At 49.9% G+C, this 16,984-nt stretch overlaps 1 protein-coding gene across 16 annotated transcripts in view; it reads left to right on the forward strand.

Moving 5' to 3' along the window:
* Window positions 1-16,984, forward strand: part of JADE2 (jade family PHD finger 2) — a 139,984-nt gene that overhangs the window by 73,406 nt on the left and 49,594 nt on the right. For 6 of the 16 annotated variants that reach the window (XM_079916038.1, XM_079916033.1, XM_079916040.1 and 3 more), the window contains 3 exons: window positions 13,309-13,394; window positions 13,972-14,088; window positions 14,521-14,623. The gene's annotated coding sequence lies outside the window, so the exon portion shown is untranslated. The other 10 variants (XM_079916046.1, XM_079916034.1, XM_079916039.1 and 7 more) reach the window with 6 other exon arrangements.

The following is a 16,984-nucleotide window of genomic DNA, read 5'->3' on the forward strand; positions in this document are numbered from 1 at the left end:
ACACTGTGGGACCGTGCCCTGGGAGGGACAGTTCTGGGCCTCTCCCTGCTTCCTGTGAGTGTCAGCCTGGGTGTGGGGCCTGGGAGGCCCTAGTGCTTCCCAGTCCAAAGGCCGCTAACAGCCCAGGGGCCGCGTGTGGAGGAGGCTGTTCTTCAGCCAGGGAAGTGCAGGGCAAAGGAGGGCGGGCTAGGGAGAAGGAAGAGGCTGAGCTTAGTGCCCATCGTGGGGCCTGAGTGCGTCCGTGCCGGGGCTTTCCCTCACCCTGCAGTCTGGACAAAGCTCTGCAGAATAGTCCTTCTTCGGCTCCTTCTGCTTCCGGTGGCACGTCTCCTGTAGGACTTGAGTGAGATATCGCCAGGCTGCCAGGCTCCGGAGGCAAGTCCTGCCCAGCCACTCCTGGCAAACAGTCTCCCCTTCAAGGCATTTGTCCTTATCAGGGGTGAACGCTGGCAGACTTGCCCATGGTGGAACTTCTTACCCGGGGCAGGTGCGTGAGGGAGATGGGGATTGGGTCAAAGAGCCCTTTGTGGGACTTTCCTGGCGGTCCAGTGGTTAGGGCTCTGCACTTCTACTGCAAGAGGCGTGGGTTCGATCCTTGGTCTGGGAACTAAGATCCCACATGCCGCGCGGTGAGGCCAAAAAGTAAAAAAAAAAAAAAAGAAGAGAGAGAGAGCCCTTTGCAAACCCCTCCTCTTGCCTCAAGTAGCCGGGGCTCCCCTGTAACCCTGGTCACCGGTGGGGTCAAGTGGCAAGAGTGGGAGGACCTCAAAACTCCAAGGGAGCTCCGGGGAGATGCCATGTGGCCAGATCAAGGGAGACAGCCACAATCAGGGCTGCTGGTGTGGGATGGTTCTGCTCCGGAGGTACTGAGTGCCCTGTCTTGGGGACAGTGAGGGGTGGTGAGGAGGGAACTTGGAAACGGCGGAGGGGCTGGCCTCAAGGCCCTCACCTGGGCACTGTGTTACAGACTAAATGAGCCCTTACTCAGACCGTAAGTCTCAGACTTCAGAGGAAGGTGCTGGCACTTCCAGGTCAGTGCCTGGGAGCACTTCCTGAAGACGTGGGCGCGCCAATATAGAAAGAAAAGCTGTTCAGACAGGGGGCCGTGGGAGCAAAGAGTCTGGCGGTGGGAGCGTGCCCAGCAGGTGTCCGGACCAGTGAGACAGCCGGGGGAAATGTGTACAAAGGTTGTGGGTGATGAGGCAGCAAGCAGTTGAGAGCTCTGGCCCTGAGCTCCATGCCCTTCCAAGCCTTTGCCCACTGTTAGGGTTGAATCGTGTCCCCACAAAAAGACATACTGGAGAATTCCCTGGTGGTACAGTGGTTAAGAATCCACCTGCCAATTCAGGGGACATGGTTTCGAGCCCTGGTCCGGGAAGATCCCACATGCCACGGAGCAAGTAAGCCCGTGCTCCACAACTACTGAGCCTGCGCTCTAGAGCCCGCGAGCTGTAACAGCTGAGCCCACGTGCCACAACTACTGAAGCCCACGCACCTAGAGCCCATGCTCTGCAATGAGAAGCCACCGCAATGAGAAGCCTGCACACCACGACGGAGAGTTACTCGCCGCAACTAGAGAAAGCCCACACAGAGCAACAGACCCAATGCAGCCATAAATAAATGAATTAATTAATTAAATAAATTAAATAAAAAATTAAAAAAGACATACTGAAGTCCTAACTCCCTCCCCCACCCCACCCCACCTGTGAATGTGACCTTATTTGGAAATAAGGTCTGTGCAGATTTAGTTAAGATGAGGTCATTAGGGTGGGCCCTAATCCCATACAACGCACATGCTTGAGACACAGACACATGTGAAGAACACCACGTGAAGACGCAGAGACGCTTAGACACAGAAGGAAGACAGCCTGGTGACAATGAAGGCAGAGACTGAAGTTATGCTGCCACAAGCCAAGGAACAGAGAGAAGGAAGAATCCTCCTTTAGAGGCTTTGGCCTTGCCAACACCTTGATTTCGAACTTCTAGCCTCCAGAACTGTGAGAGAACCAATTTCCATTGTTTTAAGCCACTCAGTTTTCGGTACTTGGTTATGGCAGCCCCAGGAAGTGAATGCCCCAGGCTGGTTCTGCTGCCTGGATTACCCTTCCATCCTGTCTGTGCCCTTCTAGCTAGCCTGCTTACTGGCTTCAAGTGCCACCACCTGCTCCACGTGGCAGAGTCTAATGTGACTTCTCTGTGTCACCCGATGCTGAGACCTTGTCCAGTAGATCTGTAAGGTTTGCTGGCCAGCCTGCCTCCCAGACTAGACTGTTAGCTTCTTCAGGGCAGGGGCCTGGTACACAGTGGGTGCTCCATCAGTGTGAGGTAAATGGAGGGGTCATCAAGACTGGCACATGCCATCTGCTCCTTCACAGCCTAGCCCAGCTCAGGTGGGCACAGAGCTGCCCAGAGAGGTTACGGCATGGTCCACGCAGACCGCTCTCAGCTCCTCCACTCTCCAGTTCCCTCCTGGTCCCACGTGAGTCTGAAGAACTTGGGGAAATTCCTAGCTTTCTCTTTCAAGGAGTTTGCCGCACCATCATTGCTCAGGTCCCTCCAACAAGGGGACTGTGTCTGTGGCTTGATGACTCATGCACACTGCTCCATCCCGCAGCCTTGGGCGGGACCCAGGGCTGGGGATAATGCCAGCCAGAGCAGGCTAGGAGCTTGGACATCCCGTTGCCCCAGCCCAGTCCCAGGAACGGAGTGTTCTCAAGGCTTCGGGAAAAATATCTGGAAGTAGGGAAGCAACTCTCATTTGAACTGAGATCTGAGTGACAAAAAGGAGCAGGCAGAGGAAACAGTGTGTTCAAAGGCCCTGGGGTAGGAATGAGCTTGACATGATGAGGAACTGAACAGAAGTCAGGGGAGGCTGAAGTTTGGTGAAAGAGAGGTCAGTGGGAGGACATATGATTAGATTGGGCCCATCTGGATAATCCAGGATAATCCCTCCATCTCAGGTCCTTAATTTAATCATATCGGCAAAGTCCCTATTGCTATATAAGTAACATATTCCAGGTTCTGGGGAGCACAGCATAGACATCTTTAGGGGGCATTATTCTGCCTAACAGTATCTCTCTCATCCTCGCGTCTGTCTCTTTCACTCTTTCACTTCATTTCTGTTTTCCTTTCTACCTACCTATTTGGACCTGGCCATGGACCTATTGACCTGTCACCTGGTCACAATTTATCTCTCTTCCTACCCCTTATCAGGTATCAGCAATTTATTTACCAATCTGTCATTCCTCCATGGCTTTAATCTTTCAATCTAATAATTGCATCACCCCTCAGCCATCAATCTAATAAACTGACTTTTCAAGTCAATCTAGGGACTTCCCTGGTGGCCCAGTGGTTAAGAATCTGCCCGCCAATGCAGGGGACACGGGTTCGAGCCCTGGTCCGGGAAGATCCCACATGCGGTGGAGCAACTAAGCCCATGTGCCACAACTACTGAGCCTGCACTCTAGAGCCCGCGTGCCACAACTACTGAGCCCACATGCCTCAACTACTGAAGCCCATGAGCCTAGAGCCTGTGTTCTGCAACAAAGACAAGCCACCACAATGAGAAGCCTGCGCACTGCAATGAAGGGTAGCTCCTGCCTGCCGCAACTAGAGAAAGCCCGTGCGCAGCAATGAAGACCCAATGCAGCCAACATATAAATAAATAAATAATAAATAAATAAAGTCAATCTACCGTTTACTTGTCCTCTGTCCATGATGAATTATCAATCATCTAGCTCCATATTTGCACATGTGTCACATACGTGGACATTCTCAACGTCTGCAAATAAATTCAATGAATATTCTCTGGGTGCTTGCTATGTGCCCAATTTTATGTTGTGTATTGGTGAGATAAAGGGCTGATGACACCCCCCCCAGTAGCTATATTTGGTTCGCTTTACCATCATCATCATCATCATCACCATCAATGCAATCAATGCCAATCCATGTGCACTGTTCAAATTTGTTATCCACATAGGGACCTTTTGTTAACATTTTTTATTTATTTATTTATTTAGGCTGTGATAGGGTCTTCGCTGCTGCGCGCCGGCTCTTCTCTAGTTGCTGTGAGCTGTGGCTACTCTTCGTTGTGGTGCGCGGGCTTCTCACTGCAGTGGCTTCTCTTGTTGCAGAGCACAGGCTCTAGGCACGTGGGCCTCAGTAGTTGCGGCACACGGGCTCCAGTAGTTGTGGCATGCGGGCTCAGTAGTTGTGGCTCGCAGGCTCTAGAGCGCAGGCTCAGTAGTTGTGGCACATGGGCTTAGTTACTCCACCGCATGTGGGATCTTCCCGGACCAGGGATCGAACCTATGTCCCCTGCATTGGCAGGCAGATTCTTAACCACTGGGCCACCAGGGAAGTCCATAGGGACCATTTTTATATGAACTTTCCAGACAAATCCAAGGTGTTCTAGTCTGACTTTTGCTCACTAGCCATCCCATGTATGCATAAATAATGCAGACTCATTTTAACTTGATCTTAGATAAAGTGTGGGTAGAAAAGTGTATCTGCTGGGCAAGCATGTTATGTATCAAATAACAAAGCCTAAAGTTAAGTGGAAATTATTTTTAGGTTGTCTGGGCAAATAGCACAAAAGATAGGAACTCCAGAGATGTGGCATCAAGCATGTGTGGGTACATGCAGACACAATGGCACAACACACACATACACATGGGCACACACAAATGCACACATGCACACACAAGCACATGTGCACCCTCTCCCTTCCCTCTCTCCCCACATAACGGCTCCTTCCTTCCCCCCACGCACACACAGGGCCAAAGCAGACACTTCTGCACTGAGTCATGTCCTGCCTCATCTTGTTTCCACTCTAGGTATCTCACCTCCTTACCGGGGTTGTGAGATCTTCTGGGGCAAGGATGGTGCCTGCTCTTCCCTGGGCCTACCCTCCCTTCCTGGTTAGCTAGAGGACAGGGCACTTAAGAACTGCTTGCTTCTCCTTGAACTCTGAAAGCAGTTGGGGATCAGGAAGATAAGGAACTAGATGCCCAATGGCAGAAGCTCTCCAGGGGAGTCCCCATTGCTAAACACAGTTCCCCCTGCACCCTAGGAAACTGCCTTTCCTGCCTTAGCTGGATGCCAGGGTAATGCAGGGTTTCCTTCTTCTGTAGAACTCTCCTAAAGGACCTGTGTTAGGTAGATAAGCTGCCTGGAGCTAGCCTAGCTGGAGAGCAGCTCAACAAGAATACCCTTGTTTCCAAGCATCTCTGTTGCACAGGCATCCAGCGCCAATTCCTGTCCAAGCCTCTCCCCAGGGCCCTGGCAGGAGATCCAGCACATTTGGAAGGAGCTCGCCACCTGCCAGAGCTGTAGGTCCTAGATGTCCAGCAGTTATAGTGCCCAAGGTCACCCCAGGCTCACAAGTCACTTTGTCCATAGTCCTAAAGGAGGAATAGCTTGCTCATTAGTGCCTGCAGGAGGCTCTAAGGTAGCCATCTTGCACCCTGGAGTACTTCCTGGCAATGGGAGGCTGGTCAAGGTCAGGACACCATTAATGGAGCCTTGACTGTGGTGAGGCATCTCAGAGCCAGCTGGCCTTGCTGCTTCTGGCTCCACATTGAGCCTTAATCCTATCTCCATATTTGACCCTATGCAAACCCGATGTATGCCCCTCCTACATCTGTGGTATCCTCAGGTCAGGGACTTCATGTAACACATCCCTGTAGCCTGAAGCCAGCCCAGACCAACCATAGGAATTGTATGCAGAACAGGTGTGCACCTGTGCACAGATCACACCAACATCCCGCAGGCCCAGAGCCCAAGCCCTGGCCTCAGGCACGATCTACTTCTCTCACCCAAGCCAGAGCCCTCACTCAGTGGATTTCACTAACTGTTTAGGTACCACCAGGTAATGAATTATCCCTACATTTGTTCCCTAAGGAGACAAGCTGGACCAGGTATCCTCACGCCAGATGTGTTGAGAAGAAAATGTGCTCTACCTGTCAGAGGAGGGAGCTCCTCCCAGAGGCCATGCTGCTCAGAAACTTCTCTCTTCCCACACTAGTTCCCAGTCGCAGTCTGACTCATGCCCAAGTCTCAGCAGGCCAAAGGCCAAGTAGGGCTTTACCATGCCCTTCCTGGAGCTCAACCTCCATGGAAAGCATCTGGAATAGACTTAGAATCTCAGACCTGGCCAGCTGGAGAAGTCCAAACAGGCTCCAGGCCACCCAGGAGTCAGCACTGGAGTTAGACCAGAGAGCAGGCTTCTTGTCCCTGCCTTCCAGGACCACAGTCTAACCACTGTTAGGCTTGGGGAGCACATCCCTCCACCCCACTGATGCTTCTGTTCTTGGAGAATTCTAAGCACCTGTGGGGCAACCAGCACTGCCCAAGTGCAAAGGGCTTCTTGAGACTCCCCAACAACCACAGGGTCACCTCCTCCTCTCCATGTCCACAGCCCTACCCCAGCCCCTTACCCCTTCCCAACCTCACTCCTTATGCTCCAACAGAGGCAACTGGTCATCACCAGACACTTCATTTTTTTTTTTTTTTTTTTTTTTGCGGTACACGGGCCTCTCACTGCTGTGGCCTCTCTTGTTGTGGAGCACAGGCTCCCAACGCGCAGGCTCAGCGGCCATAGATCACGGGCCCAGCCGCCCCGTGGCATGTGGGATCTTCCCAGACTGGGGCACGAACCCGTGTGCCCTGCATCGGCAGGCGGACCCTCAACCACTGCGCCACCAGGGAAGCCCCAGACACTTCATTTTTTTTCTATGAAATTACATATATCTGTGTGTCTGTGTTCAGATTAAAATGTAAACTTTTGTAGGTAGTTTTTAAAGTAATTGGGATCATACTGTACATATTACCCTGAAACTTTCTTTTCACTTAACACTTTTATTAGGGCTCTTCCTATATCAGACACACAATGCTTCTTAGTTTGATGACTTCTTTTTGCTCTTGGTTTATGTAGTGAGTTCTCTAGTGACAAATATTCAAGCTATTTCAAGTTTTCACTGTTATAAACAATACTGTAATGATGCTCTTAAACAGCTCCTCTTGTGCCCACATCAGAGGATCTCTCTGGGGGAGATTCCTGGAAGTAGACTGTACATTCTCATCTCCTCCTTCCAACATGGGACAACCATAGGGTCTCACCTTTCACCCTCAAGAAGCATACTAGTATATTTTCCTGTACAAAGGGTGGTTCCCTTTTCAGGAAGAATCTTGGGGCCAACTATGAGCATCATGGTGTATACCGTACTGCACTGCTATAGACCAAGCAGACACTACCCGTCTCTCTGGAACATCCTCCATCCTCTCATCATCTGAATTGCCATCTATATTTAGGTCCATCTCCAGGCTCTTTTAAAGAAACTCTCTTGACCATTACACCTCACAGGCTCCAAGACAGTTTGTTTTACCTTGACCATCCCATCTATGCTTAAGGACTTGTCTTCCTAAATGGGCCTAGATCCCTAGAAGACAGGGTCTTGACCTGGAACTCTCTGCCCTAAGACAGAGCCTTGTTTGTATAGGTGCTTGTAAAATGCTTGCTATTGCTAATAAAATCAAGTTACCTCCAGTATGGCTATGAACTCATCAGTAAATGCATGGGAAGGGTCTCTGTAAGGCTGCCACGTTGGAGGGGGGTGCTTTGTTTTATGAGAAACCCTGGGAAAAGTAGAAAGGGTTTTTCTTACACTGTTCAACTTGATTTGGAGCCAGTGCCTTTGGTTCTTGGCGGGTTTTGGATTGGGCCAGACCCCTCAGCTCCGAGTGGGGTGTCTCACACTTTGACTCTGGTCAAGCTGGCCCCTGACTTGGCTGGAGTTACTGCCTGCTGCCAGTTTCTGGGGAGGTGTTTGGAGGCCCCAGGGATCTTCTTTGCCTTCTGCCATCTGTGGCCACTGGGCTGGGGCTGAGAGTCTGAGAACGGACAGGTGGCCTGGCTGGCACATCATCTAGACATCTCCTGGGGCTGGTCAATACCATCTCTAAACCAGCTGGCAAAGGCTCCAGAGGGGTTCCTCTCCCCAGCATGCATTTGTAGCACCACAGAAAAAGCCAAGGCTGGATCTTGCCAGGTCAGTGTCTTCAGCCACAGGCACAGCCCTGGGCAGCTTTTCTTTCTGTTCCAAACCCCAACTGCAGCCCCTGTTTAGAGCCTAGGAGGCAGAAGCTGCTGAATTTGTCCTCTCTTGGATGCCAAACTATGTGCTTTGCACAGGGCTTGACACAGAATAGGCAGCCAGGAAATATGTACTGAATGGCCAACAAAATGAATGTTCACCCTCCCTTAGGGGAGGCCACCTAATGCCACTGACTAGATGTGGGAGGGTAAGGACTGGATTCCAGAAACAGAGGAGACAGAAGAAAGTGTGAGTGAACCTCACTTATATCTATGCAATCTTCCCAGATTTCACTTTTTCTCTTCAGGATTCCCAGGAATTCTCCAGGGACTCTAATGTCAGGTTAAGTGTTGTGATCCGCTTTTCCTAACCCTCTAAACCTGTGCTGCTTCAAGCGTGATCCATGGACCAGCAGCATCAGCATTATTTGGGAACTTGTTAGAGATGCAGAATCGCAGGCCCCACCCCAGACCTAAAGAATCAGAATCTGCATTTGAACAAGATCCCAGGTGATTTATGTACAGGTTATGATTGGACAAGCGCTGCCTTAAGCAGCTAGTGAGTGAACATAGGACTTCTCACCTGGCACAGAGGTTGGCTGCTAGAGAGCATGGCTAACTACATCTGGGCTTCTGCCTACCTTAATGACTCAGACAAATTATTGAGTCAGATATTTTCTGTCTTTCCAGTCCATGAATACTGTCTAGAACATAGTAGGCACTCAATAAATATTTGATAAACAAAGGTTGAATAATTATCATGCTATTTTCTCAATTTAGCGTGCTTACAGTATGCTGGACCGCTGCTTCTGGACATAAATTGCAGGTTATTAGAAAGATTTTTTTTGACTCCAATAAGAACCCCAGGAAGAATGGCTGTTATCAAATGAGCAATTAGTGAAATGCCAGGCCAATTCTTGGTACCATGTGGGTAAGTTCTAAGTGTTTTAAAAAGTGTGGTTCAAGGCCAACAGCATCAAGCATGACTAGGTGCTTGTTAAAAATACACATCCTCAGGTCCTGCCCAGACCTGCCCATTGAGACCCTTTAGGGATGAGGACCCCAAATCTACATTTTTAACAAGCATCCCAGGCACACTAACGTTTGGAAATTATTGCATCCTTAATTTACAGAGGAGGAAATTAAGGAAACTGATTTGTGCAAAGTCACAGAGCTGGTGAATGGTGGAGACAGGACCAAACCCACACCTGCCTGAATCTGGAGTCCAGTTTTAACCATATTGTCTGTTATACTGGAAAAACTGATGCCCAGGCTGACTGTGTGTATTTAGCCACATATATCACTTTGTGTGTATTTCATGTGTCCACAAAGTTTGCTAGATTGGGAACTCTTAGGAAATCTTGGAAGGCAGTGAATGTGTTTTATTTCTCTCAGTATCTGTAGCATCCATTGCCATGCCTGGCAACTGGAACGTCCTCAACAAAAGTCGTTTCAATGGCATTTCTACACATATATAATTATCCATTTCTACAATCATGTATATATAGATTACCTCTCATTTTCAGGTGGTATCTTGGAATAAGCTATAACAACTATAAATATTTCCACTGTCTTCACTGATTCAAACTTGTGCTCATGCCACTCTGTGGACACGGCTCTTGTCAAGAGCACCAGTGGCCTCCACGTGGCTGAACCTAATGATCAATTGTCAGTCCTTATCTTACCTGACGCCTTTGTAGCTTTGGACATAGGGCTTTCCTCCCTCCTGAAACTCTCTTCACTTGGCTCCAGGATATTCCTTCTATCTCTCTGAATGCTGTCGCTCCTTTTTTCACTTTTTTTTTCAATTTTTTTTTAGTGTGGGAAAATACACATAACATAGATTTTACTATCTTAACCTTTTCTAAGTGTACAGTTCAGTGATATGAAGCACATTCACATTATTGTGCAACCATCACCACCATCCATCTCCAGGGCTCTTTCATCTTGTAAAATTGAAACTCTGTATCCATTAAACAATAACTCCCCATTTTCCCCTTTCCCCAGCCCCTGGCAACCACCATTCTACTTTCTGTCTCTATGAATTTCACTACTCTAGATATCTCGTACAAGTGGAATCATACAGCATTTGTCTTTTTGCGACTGGCTTATTTCACTCAGCATAAGGACCTCAAGGTCCACCCACGTTGTAGCCTACTGCAGAATTTCCTTCCTTTTTATTTTACTTATTTTACTATTTTTTAAAATTTTATTTGTTTTTGGCTGCGTTGGGTCCTCGTTGCTGCGTGCGCGCTCTCTCTAGTTGCGGCGAGAGGGGCCTACTCTTCATTGCGGTGCGCGGGTTTCTCACTGCGGTGGCTTCTCCTGTTGCGGAGCACGGGCTCTAGGCGCGCAGGCTTCAGTAGTTGTGGATCGCAGGCTCCAGAGCGCAGGCTCAGCAGTTGTGGCGCACAGGCCTAGTTGCTCCACAGCATGTGGGATCTTCCCGGACCAGGGCTCGACCCCGTGTCCCCTGCATTGGCAGGCAGATTCCCAACCACTGAACCACCGGGGAAGCCCCCTTCCTTTTTAAACTTTTTTTTTTTTTTTTTTTTTTTGTGGTACGTGGGCCTCCCACTGCTGCGGCCTCTCCCGTCGCGGAGCACAGGCTCCGGACGCGCAGGCCCAGCGGCCATGGCCCACGGGCCCAGCGGTATGCGGGATCCCCCCGGAACGGGGCACGAACCCACGTCCCCTGCATCGGCAGGCGGACTCCCAACCATTGCGCCACCAGGGAAGCCCCCTCCTTCCTTTTTAAATTTGAAAAATATTCCATTCTGTATATATACCACATTTTGCTTATCCATTCATCCATCAGTGGACACTGGGTTTTTTCCACATTTTAGCTATTGTGAATAACGCTCTGTGAACACGAGAGTACAAATACTTGTTCAAGACCCTGCTTTCAATTCTTTTGCGTGCATACCAGAAATGGAATTGCTGGATCGTATAGTAATTCTATTTTTAATTTTTTGAGGAACGGCCACACTGTTTTCTACAGTGGTTGTACTATTTTACATTCCCATCCACAGTGTACAATCATTCTAATTTCTCCACATCCTTGCCAACACTTGTTATTTTCTGTTTTTTTTTTTTTTTTTTTTATTAATAGTAGCCATCCTAGTGGGTGTAAGGCAGTACCTCAGTGTAGCATTTCCTTAATGATTAGTGATGTTGAGCATCTTTTCTTGTGCTTATTGGTCATTTGTATCTCTTCTTTGGAGAAACACCTGGATACTTCTTTTTTAACACCATCTTGCTGATTCTTCTTCATCTTCCAGACCTCTTAACCTTGCAGCGCCCAAGGTTGCCATCCTTGGACCTCTTCTCTTTCTACACCCACTTCCTTGGTGATCTCAGACAGCCCTATAGCTTTAAATACCATCCACCTGCTGAAGACTCTCAAATGGTATCTTCCCCAGACCTCGTCCCTGGGCTAAGGCTGCCATTTCTAGCTGCCTACAGGATGGCTGCATCTAGATACCTAATATGCATCTCAAGCTTAACATGTCTAATGCTGAGCTCCTTATTCTTCCCCCAAACCTACTCCTTCCACAGTTTCCCCCATCTAGGTTAATGGCAGCTCCCTCTTTGCATTGGTTCAAGGCAAAAACTCTTATTGTCATCTTTGACTTCTTGTTTTCTCACACCCCATCAACAAATCCCGTCAGAGCTATCTTCAAAATATATACAGAACTTGGCCACTTCTGCTGCTACTACTCTAGTCCAAGTTAACATCATCTCCCACCTGTTTTATTGTTATGACCTCCTAACTGATCTTCCTGCTTCAGCCTTTCCCCTTCAGTTTGTCCTTCATCTGGCAGCAGAGTGACCTGCAAAACCCAGTGTCCGAACATGTCATTCTTCTGCTCAAAACCCTCCATATTGTCCCTAGCAAAAGCCAAATTCTTAACAATGCCCTATATAATCTCTTCCTTGTACGTGTACATATTAAGTACATTCCTGCCTCAAGGTTTTTGCACTCACTGGTCTCTGTGTAGACAGGGGTTCTTAACCTTTATTTCATGCTATGGACCCCTTTGGCAGCCTGTGATGCCTGTGGACTCCTGAGTATAATATCTTTAAATCCATAAAATAAGCTTCATAAATTATAAAGAAGACCAACTATACTGAAATACAACTCTCAAAATATTTTTAAAATGTGTAATATAGTAATGTATGTCTTTCTTATTAATTCATTAAATTACAAGAGCTAGCAGCCTAAGTTTGAAGTAGTGATGAGTGTCATGATAATTTAAGATATTTGCAACAACTATAATGTGATATGAAAATATCTGTGATTTCTACTGGCAACAATGTCACGGGTGCTGCTAATATCACTGTGATTTGCTGTCTGCATTCATAATCAAAGAACACGCCAAATTTTAACTAGTGAAAATTAAAATATAGTTTTTGTTTCCTGTCTAAGGTTGAGACCCCCTGAATTCTATACTCAGACCTCTGGAGGGAGGTGTCTATGACTCCAGGTTAAGAATCCCTAGCTTAGAATGCTCTTCCTCCATAAACTCTCACAGTTCATTCCTTCACCTCCTTTTACTCAAAAGCCACCTTCTCAGCCAGCTCTTCCCTGAGGACTCTATTTAAATTGCATCCTCACATTCCCTATCCCCCTTTCTACTTAAATTTTCTCCACAGCACTTACTCACCTTCAAATATAATATTTTTTTAACTTTTTAAAAAATCGTGTATTTCCTTTAACTGGAAAGTGAGTTGCATGAGAATACGCATTTTTGTCTGTCATGTTTGTGCTGTGTTCCTAGCACCCAGAACGATGCCTGGAATACAGAAGCCACTCAATAAATATTTGTTGAAAAAGATGAATGATTACATCTCCAAGGACACCATGTTTCTTCTCTCTTTTTTTTTTTCTGTAAAAAGTTAATGAATGATTTGTGAAATTTTTAAGAAGGATTAAGGAGTTATAATTAGCTTTAATGCTATCATTCTATTTACATTTCCAAGGTTAACCTTAAACAGTAGCAGAGGGCTGTGGGAAGTCAAGGATTCTGATGGAGCGCCCAATCCTAAACAAGAAGTGTCTTCCAAGGACTCTTTAGGTGATCTGGATCGTACCCAAACTCAGGGGAGCACCTCAGAAACAAAGTGCTGCTCATAAAATTCTTTCTTGCCAATATAGCGATCAGGCTCCCATCCCTGATCAAACCAACAATACTAATACTTTTTATTTCTGGCAGTGTGGTAAAACGGAAAACACATAGGTCCTGGGGTCTGCTGGACTAGGTGCCAGTTCTGTCACCACTCGCTAGCTGTGTGACTGTCGGTAAGTTGCTAAACCTTTCTGAATAGGTAGCATGGTTTTTGTGAGGATGAAATGGGATGACTAACAGTCCACAGCACAGAGCAGGTGCCCTATAGATGGTCATCCACTCCCTCTTCCTCCTCTAGGTCATTTTATAACTGCTTGCCATGGGATCCTGATGGCTAAGAGGAGGAGCCTGTCCAGTCCTCTCCTGCATGTAAACCCTCTGCAGCTAGACCCAACAAGAGCAGTCCCCTTGAACTGGGCCACTGTAAATTGGTACCTCCACTCTCACCTCATATGTGTGGCTACCATCTGGATCTTGACCATGGAGGCCACAATCATTTACAGTTTTTTCTCCTGGCCTTCCCTTTTGCCCACACTGGGAGATCTTGTGTATGTCCCTCAGTTTCTCAGTGCTAAGAGCTTTCAGGGAGTGTATTCACACCCTTCCAAAAAGTAGGCACCAGGAAAAAGTGCTAATGTGCACTGCGTACTCTGAGCCAGGCCCTGCTGTACACATATAGTGTGTATATGTGTGTGTGTGTGTGTATACACACACACACACACACACACACACACACATACACACACACAGGGCCTCAGGAAGCCTCCAACTACCCCATTCTACGAAGGAGGAAAAAGAGACCCAGAGATGAATTCACTTGCCTACATGAAGCAGCCTCTGAACTGCAGAGCCAGGATTAGAGCCCAGGTATTTAACCATTTTGTTACATACTCACAACCTGCAACATCTGTTTCTAGGCACTGAGCTTGAGGTTGGGAAAATCCTACCCACTGACCACTAAATGCTAGAACAGGTCTAATTGGGAGATACCTAGACCCTCAGTCTTGCCAGACAAGCCTCCCCAGACTTTGTGAATGAAGGCCAAGGAAATGTTACAGTGACTCTCTTTGAGCTCATATTTCTTTCCTGTTGCAAAAGTGCTTATTTCAGCATCCATCATCTCCCTCTGTTGTGTAGACAATCCGCCCTGTCAGAGGATTTGTGCTGTTATTATGAGTTTGTTTATTATTAGATTTATTTCTCCTATAAGGAAATGTGTTCACAACATTCCACCGGGGAATCTTCTTAATTGTCACATAAATGTCATCTTATGTAAATTGAATATTTATCTTTCCACAGAAGGGGTGGAGGGGAAAGAAAGAATAAACAAACTTCAGTCTTGGAGAGGGAAGGTGGTTTCTGTCCCAGTTCACAGCTCACCCACGTGCCTTCAAAGCCAAAGGTGAGGTGAAGAAATTATTGGATCATCTTTGAGGGGCAGCCAAAAAGGAGGGGGAAGAAAAAGTTGGCAATGATGCTTTCAGGATATTGGGCCAGGCTCCCAGGTCTCCCCCCCCAAACCCCGCCTGAGACCAGACCACCCCCTCCCTAGCTGGGAGCATCTGAGAAGGCTGCAGCTTGCCCCCCACTTCTCCCCATCCAGAAGGCCAGCCCTGCTCCTTCCTCGAGAGAAGGTGCGCACGGCGGGCGCAGCGGGTTGGGTGGGTGTGGCCCGCGGCTCCGGGAACGGACCCAAGGCCCCGCCACCGCCCGAGAGCCGCCCGACAGCCCGCCTGCCTGGCGAGCGCAAGCTCTTCTTCCAGAAACTGCGAGGATCCCAGCGCACTGTTTGTGCACCACAAGGTCAAGTCGGGAAGTGGAGCCGGAGGAGGAGGGGCGAGGAGGCGAAGGGTGGGGAGAGGGGCGCCCCGCTTCCTCGCCAAGTGCCAATCCTTGGAAGTTGCCCCTTGGTTTTTAACCCTTTAGGGGGACTGGGAAGGACGAGCAAGGGGGAGGTGGCCACCCCGGGGCAAACTCCTACCGGGCCCAGGACGTGCAGCCACCCACCCACCCATCACTGCGTTCCCTACCCCCCGGAAATGCGGGGCAGAGCTGGGCGCCAGGAGGCACTCGGGCGGGGGGAGGGGGCGACGAACCCGAGAGGGACCCTCTCTACGGACCGCCCCTCCTTCTTGAGGTCGCCCGCAATTTCAAGTTTCCCCCGCCCGGCATGTTAGTTTCCATCTGCTGTGGGTGGGGGAGGAGAGCCGCGCCCCCTCCCCCAGACTCGCGCGCGCCCCTCCCCTCCGCTCCTGCCAGCACTTTCTGCTCACTTCTGGCGCTGCGAAACGCCACGCGATTTATTCGTTTCGCATTTTAAAACCAGCGATTCAGGATCAGGGCCTAGAGCGAGGGTCTTCCAGCGCTGGAACCCCGGGAGGCGGGGTGCTCAGTGCAAACCTCGTTCCCTCCGCGAGTGTCGCCTTCAGGCTGTTATTTGCAAAGAAACGTCTTTTTGACGCAGGGAGAAATGGCAAATTTTAAGTACGTCATTAATATGGCGCCAAAAGATTTTTTTAAGTATAAGCTTGCTTTTTTTTTTTTTTTTTAAGGTTGCGGGGGGCGCCGCCCGGGTCTGGGGCGCGAAGGGGGCGGGGTGTGAGCAGAAAGTGTGAGTGAGAGAGTGGAGGGGCGGGGTATGTGTGTGAGTGTGTGAAGTGTGAGCAGACCTGATGGGACTTGCACGGGCGCAGCCGCCGCTTGGGCCCGGCCCTGGGGACAGGGCGGGCTGGGGGCGCCCCAGAGCCCGTGGGGAGTCCAGGCCCGAGGTGCAGGCAAGAGGGCGGTCCGGCAGGGTACCCTCCCCCCGGAGGCCTGCAACGCTACCTGAACCCGCAGCTGAAGCCAAACAACTGGGCGGGGGGGTGGAGGGGCGAGGCGGGGGGTGTCAGGAGTGGAAATCCGAGTGAATAAGAAAAAAGTGGCTACTCCCCCTCCCTCGCTCCTCCCGCCCGCCCCCACCCCACCCCCACCCCAACACATTTTTTTTTTTTCTAAAGAGATCACAAGGAAGTCTTGGTTTAAAAAGAAACAGAAACATACACAGGGGGGTTGGTGAATGGTGCCGACCGCGGCCATCGCAGTTGGAGGCTATTTGGGGGGGGGGGGGTTAGAAGCGTCCATGGAGTTACTTTGCACCCACTCCTAGCGGCAAGGGCTTAGGTCTGGCGGGCTGACAGTCCCCGGCCGGGTGCGGTGCCGGGGACCCCACGGGCCCGGCCGCCTCCCTCGCCACGACCCCGGATGGATGCGCGCCCCCCGCCCGCCCGCGCCGGCCCCAGGAGCTCCGGGTTTCAGGAGCATCCTTCCCACGCCGGCCCCAGCCGCGGCGCGTAGCCGGGGGTAGCGGCCCTCGGAAGGGCACCGCGGAGCAAGGTAAGATCCAGCCCCCGGCGACTGGCCCTGCGCATCTCCACGGCGTTATTTTGTGTTTTTGCAACAGATCTCCAGCGCTCCTCGCTCCCTCGCGCTCTCTCTCTCTCTCTCTCTCTTGCTCGCTCGCTCCCTCTCTCTCCTGCTGGCTGCTTGTTCTAGGAAGCCAGCGCGCGGGGGGGGGGGGGTGCCGATGCACAGCACAGGGGAGAGAGATTGCGCATGTTGGTCAGTCGTGTTTTAAAGAGTACATTGCGGGGAGGCTGAGAGGGGCGCATGCAACAACAACTTTTGGAAGGGTGAGCTTGGCGACCTTCTTTATTAATGACTGCGGCAAAGCGCCCCCGGGCCGGGGAGGGGGCGCGGGCGGGCGGGGGCGCGCCGGGGCTGC

The sequence above is a fragment of the Stenella coeruleoalba genome (genome assembly GCF_951394435.1).
Source record: "Stenella coeruleoalba genome assembly, chromosome: 3".
NCBI lineage: Eukaryota > Metazoa > Chordata > Mammalia > Artiodactyla > Delphinidae > Stenella > Stenella coeruleoalba.